This window comes from Schistocerca serialis, unplaced genomic scaffold (assembly GCF_023864345.2).
Source record: "Schistocerca serialis cubense isolate TAMUIC-IGC-003099 unplaced genomic scaffold, iqSchSeri2.2 HiC_scaffold_182, whole genome shotgun sequence".
NCBI classification, from domain to species: domain Eukaryota; kingdom Metazoa; phylum Arthropoda; class Insecta; order Orthoptera; family Acrididae; genus Schistocerca; species Schistocerca serialis.
In genome coordinates, this window is record NW_026047743.1 from 112501 (window position 1) to 118028 (window position 5528).

The following is a 5528-nucleotide window of genomic DNA, read 5'->3' on the forward strand; positions in this document are numbered from 1 at the left end:
CCTTAACCTAACCTACGTTGTACCTTAACCTAACCTACGTTGTACCTTAACCTAACCTACGTTGTACCTTAACCTAACCTACGTTGTACCTTAACCTAACCTACGTTGTACCTTAACCTAACCTACGTTGTACCTTAACCTAACCTACGTTGTGCCTTAACCTAACCTACGTTGTGCCTTAACCTAACCTACGTTGTGCCTTAACCTAACCTACGTTGTGCCTTAACCTAACCTACGTTGTGCCTTAACCTAACCTACGTTGTGCCTTAACCTAACCTATGTTGTGCCTTAACCTAACCTATGTTGTGCCTTAACCTAACCTATGTTGTGCCTTAACCTAACCTATGTTGTGCCTTAACCTAACCTATGTTGTGCCTTAACCTAACCTATGTTGTGCCTTAACCTAACCTATGTTGTGCCTTAACCTAACCTATGTTGTGCCTTAACCTAACCTATGTTGTGCCTTAACCTAACCTATGTTGTGCCTTAACCTAACCTATGTTGTGCCTTAACCTAACCTACGTTGTGCCTTAACCTAACCTACGTTGTGCCTTAACCTAACCTACGTTGTGCCTTAACCTAACCTACGTTGTGCCTTAACCTAACCTACGTTGTGCCTTAACCTAACCTACGTTGTGCCTTAACCTAACCTACGTTGTGCCTTAACCTAACCTACGTTGTGCCTTAACCTAACCTACGTTGTGCCTTAACCTAACCTACGTTGTGCCTTAACCTAACCTACGTTGTGCCTTAACCTAACCTACGTTGTGCCTTAACCTAACCTACGTTGTGCCTTAACCTAACCTACGTTGTGCCTTAACCTAACCTACGTTGTGCCTTAACCTAACCTACGTTGTGCCTTAACCTAACCTACGTTGTGCCTTAACCTAACCTACGTTGTGCCTTAACCTAACCTACGTTGTGCCTTAACCTAACCTACGTTGTGCCTTAACCTAACCTACGTTGTGCCTTAACCTAACCTACGTTGTGCCTTAACCTAACCTATGTTGTGCCTTAACCTAACCTATGTTGTGCCTTAACCTAACCTATGTTGTGCCTTAACCTAACCTATGTTGTGCCTTAACCTAACCTATGTTGTGCCTTAACCTAACCTATGTTGTGCCTTAACCTAACCTATGTTGTGCCTTAACCTAACCTATGTTGTGCCTTAACCTAACCTATGTTGTGCCTTAACCTAACCTACGTTGTGCCTTAACCTAACCTACGTTGTGCCTTAACCTAACCCATATTGTACCTTAACCTAACCCATATTGTACCTTAACCTAACCCATATTGTACCTTAACCTAACCCATATTGTACCTTAACCTAACCCATATTGTACCTTAACGTAACCTAATTTGTGCCTTAACGTAACCTAATTTGTGCCTTAACGTAACCTAATTTGTGCCTTAACGTAACCTAATTTGTGCCTTAACGTAACCTAATTTGTGCCTTAACGTAACCTAATTTGTGCCTTAACGTAACCTAATTTGTGCCTTAACGTAACCTAATTTGTGCCTTAACGTAACCTAATTTGTGCCTTAACGTAACCTAATTTGTGCCTTAACGTAACCTAATTTGTGCCTTAACGTAACCTAATTTGTGCCTTAACGTAACCTAATTTGTGCCTTAACGTAACCTAATTTGTGCCTTAACGTAACCTAATTTGTGCCTTAACGTAACCTAATTTGTGCCTTAACGTAACCTAATTTGTGCCTTAACGTAACCTAATTTGTGCCTTAACGTAACCCATGTTGTGCCTTAACGTAACCCATGTTGTGCCTTAACGTAACCCAATTTGTGCCTTAACGTAACCCATGTTGTGCCTTAACCTAACCTATATTGTGCCTCAACCTAACCTATATTGCGCCTTAACCTGACGCACGTTGTCGCTGAACCTGCTCTGTAATTGTTATGCAACTCGTTAAATTAGTGTAGTGTTGCCTAACCGCAACCCTCGCAATATAGTTCGCTATTCGCACTGCCCGGTCCCCTGTGTATCGCGTCATGTTAAACACCTTGCAGGTGTTGCTGACTTTCCACATGCTCCTGCTATACACTGTAATGTGGATAGCAGCAGGACGTACATGCCCCCCCCCCTTCCCCCCTGCCTTCGCAAGCTGGTCGTTGAGAAGTTTGCATGTTCAATGCCCTTCGCATGCCGACGTACTCAGCCTACGTTGTGGTACGGCCTGTCACCTGTCCGCCGATGTACGCAAAACCCACAAACTGTACTGCACATTGGTCCGTATGTACTGAATGATACATCGTGGCACATGTGTGACCGTACGACGACTGCGCCTAGCAACGGCAGACCATACAGTCCAAATATTGTGCACGCAGCTACGTGTCGTCTCCCTATAAGAGCTGGATTGCAGTGTGGTACGCCATTCAGACGTGTGGGAGGAACGGACGCCCTGGATGGCGATCAGCATGAGCAGTCTGTTGATGTAGTGGAGCGTGTATTCGGACGTAGTCGTCTCTTCTCACACACCGTGATAGCATGTTGCACCGCGTTCCACATCTGCGACATCCTGCAGAGGCCGGCTGACAGTCGTTCGCGCAATGGACACCGCATACGTACGGGGGCTACCTTCCACGTGTTCTCGAGGCGTGCACATGTTGTTGCGTCTATGTGGGCAGACGTAGTGTGTTGTGACACCTGACACAGGCATGCAATACTCGTTGCAAATGGCGATGGACGTCTACGTTTGCTGGTGACGTTACGCAAATGAACAACAGGTAACCCGTTGTGGTGCGGTTGTTCTCGCTAGAGGTGAATCAGTGTTGGCGACGATCGGTCGAGCTATTAACCGGTTGTTTCAGGGATACCCACCATGCCCACGAACGTGAAAGGGGACCCACCATGCCCACGAACGCGAAAGGGGATCTGGGTGTGAGGCGATACGCGGCGGTGGCTGGGTGGGACCGTCCCCGGCCGGTGAGGGGGGGCCGCCCGGCGTGCTGGCAGCGCGGTGCGTGGGCGCACGCGCTACAGCCGGCTGGTGGGGGCGGCCAGTGGCAGGCGCGCCGGCCGACGGACGCGGCAGGCGGCGCAGCTGCGCGCCGGCGCCCCCTGCTCGCGGCGCCTTGCGGCCAAAGTAGGTCCTCGCGGGCCCGGTGCGAAGCGCGGTGGCCATCTGCAGTGTGCTGGTCCGATTGAGGACTGTGTGCGCTGAGGATGCGCCGCCGCCCGGCGCTCGGCGCCGCGACGCCGTCTGCTGCTCGGTCGCCCCAGCGGTTCTCGCAGGTGGTTTGTATCGCAGCTGTGCGGACGTGTTGGCGCGTGCGCTGTGCTGGGAGAGTTCGCTTCGGCACCCAAGTGGGGCTTTTGTCCTTCTGTGGCGCTGGCGTTGGAGCTGCCGGTCACCGTAGGTGGCGCGTGTTGTCTCCCGCCGGCAATGCCACGACAGCACGCTCCCGGGCCTCTGTCGGCAGCGGCAAGCTCAGTTGGGAGCACGGGTGGTCGCACCTAAAGCGTCTACTCGCCTAACTCCGGGCGATTGCGCCTCTCTCGAACCCGACCAAGTACTTAGGACGGCGCTGCGCGCCGCCGGGACCTGAGAGGGTTTCGAGGTGTGTTGTGCAGGGGAGCTCAGCCTCCTCCTGTTTGCAGAATAATTGAGCGGACGCTTGCGTGTTCGCGCGGGCCCCCGGGACACACTCCCGGGCGGCCGGCTGCTCAGCTCTAGTTGACGCAGCTCCCTGGTTGATCCTGCCAGTAGTCATATGCTTGTCTCAAAGATTAAGCCATGCATGTCTCAGTACAAGCCGCATTAAGGTGAAACCGCGAATGGCTCATTAAATCAGTTATGGTTCCTTAGATCGTACCCACGTTACTTGGATAACTGTGGTAATTCTAGAGCTAATACATGCAAACAGAGTCCCGACCAGAGATGGAAGGGACGCTTTTATTAGATCAAAACCAATCGGTCGGCTCGTCCGGTCCGTTTGCCTTGGTGACTCTGAATAACTTTGGGCTGATCGCACGGTCCTCGTACCGGCGACGCATCTTTCAAATGTCTGCCTTATCAACTGTCGATGGTAGGTTCTGCGCCTACCATGGTTGTAACGGGTAACGGGGAATCAGGGTTCGATTCCGGAGAGGGAGCCTGAGAAACGGCTACCACATCCAAGGAAGGCAGCAGGCGCGCAAATTACCCACTCCCGGCACGGGGAGGTAGTGACGAAAAATAACGATACGGGACTCATCCGAGGCCCCGTAATCGGAATGAGTACACTTTAAATCCTTTAACGAGTATCTATTGGAGGGCAAGTCTGGTGCCAGCAGCCGCGGTAATTCCAGCTCCAATAGCGTATATTAAAGTTGTTGCGGTTAAAAAGCTCGTAGTTGGATTTGTGTCCCACGCTGTTGGTTCACCGCCCGTCGGTGTTTAACTGGCATGTATCGTGGGACGTCCTGCCGGTGGGGCGAGCCGAAGGCGTGCGACCGCCTCGTGCGTGCTCGTGCGTCCCGAGGCGGACCCCGTTGAAATCCTACCAGGGTGCTCTTTATTGAGTGTCTCGGTGGGCCGGCACGTTTACTTTGAACAAATTAGAGTGCTTAAAGCAGGCAAGCCCGCCTGAATACTGTGTGCATGGAATAATGGAATAGGACCTCGGTTCTATTTTGTTGGTTTTCGGAACCCGAGGTAATGATTAATAGGGACAGGCGGGGGCATTCGTATTGCGACGTTAGAGGTGAAATTCTTGGATCGTCGCAAGACGAACAGAAGCGAAAGCATTTGCCAAGTATGTTTTCATTAATCAAGAACGAAAGTTAGAGGTTCGAAGGCGATCAGATACCGCCCTAGTTCTAACCATAAACGATGCCAGCCAGCGATCCGCCGCAGTTCCTCCGATGACTCGGCGGGCAGCCTCCGGGAAACCAAAGCTTTTGGGTTCCGGGGGAAGTATGGTTGCAAAGCTGAAACTTAAAGGAATTGACGGAAGGGCACCACCAGGAGTGGAGCCTGCGGCTTAATTTGACTCAACACGGGAAACCTCACCAGGCCCGGACACCGGAAGGATTGACAGATTGATAGCTCTTTCTTGATTCGGTGGGTGGTGGTGCATGGCCGTTCTTAGTTGGTGGAGCGATTTGTCTGGTTAATTCCGATAACGAACGAGACTCTAGCCTGCTAACTAGTCGCGTGACATCCTTCGTGCTGTCAGCGATTACTTTTCTTCTTAGAGGGACAGGCGGCTTCTAGCCGCACGAGATTGAGCAATAACAGGTCTGTGATGCCCTTAGATGTTCTGGGCCGCACGCGCGCTACACTGAAGGAATCAGCGTGTCTTCCTAGGCCGAAAGGTCGGGGTAACCCGCTGAACCTCCTTCGTGCTAGGGATTGGGGCTTGCAATTGTTCCCCATGAACGAGGAATTCCCAGTAAGCGCGAGTCATAAGCTCGCGTTGATTACGTCCCTGCCCTTTGTACACACCGCCCGTCGCTACTACCGATTGAATGATTTAGTGAGGTCTTCGGACTGGTACGCGGCATTGACTCTGTCGTTGCCGATGCTAC

At 51.4% G+C, this 5528-nt stretch overlaps 1 non-coding gene across 1 annotated transcript; it reads left to right on the forward strand.

The window, feature by feature from the left end:
- Nucleotides 1-3703: 3703 nt before the first annotated feature.
- Nucleotides 3704-5528, forward strand: LOC126443745 (small subunit ribosomal RNA; the record flags this gene model as incomplete). Its single annotated transcript, XR_007582149.1, has 1 exon — nt 3704-5528. It is a non-coding gene; the product is annotated as a small subunit ribosomal RNA (ribosomal RNA).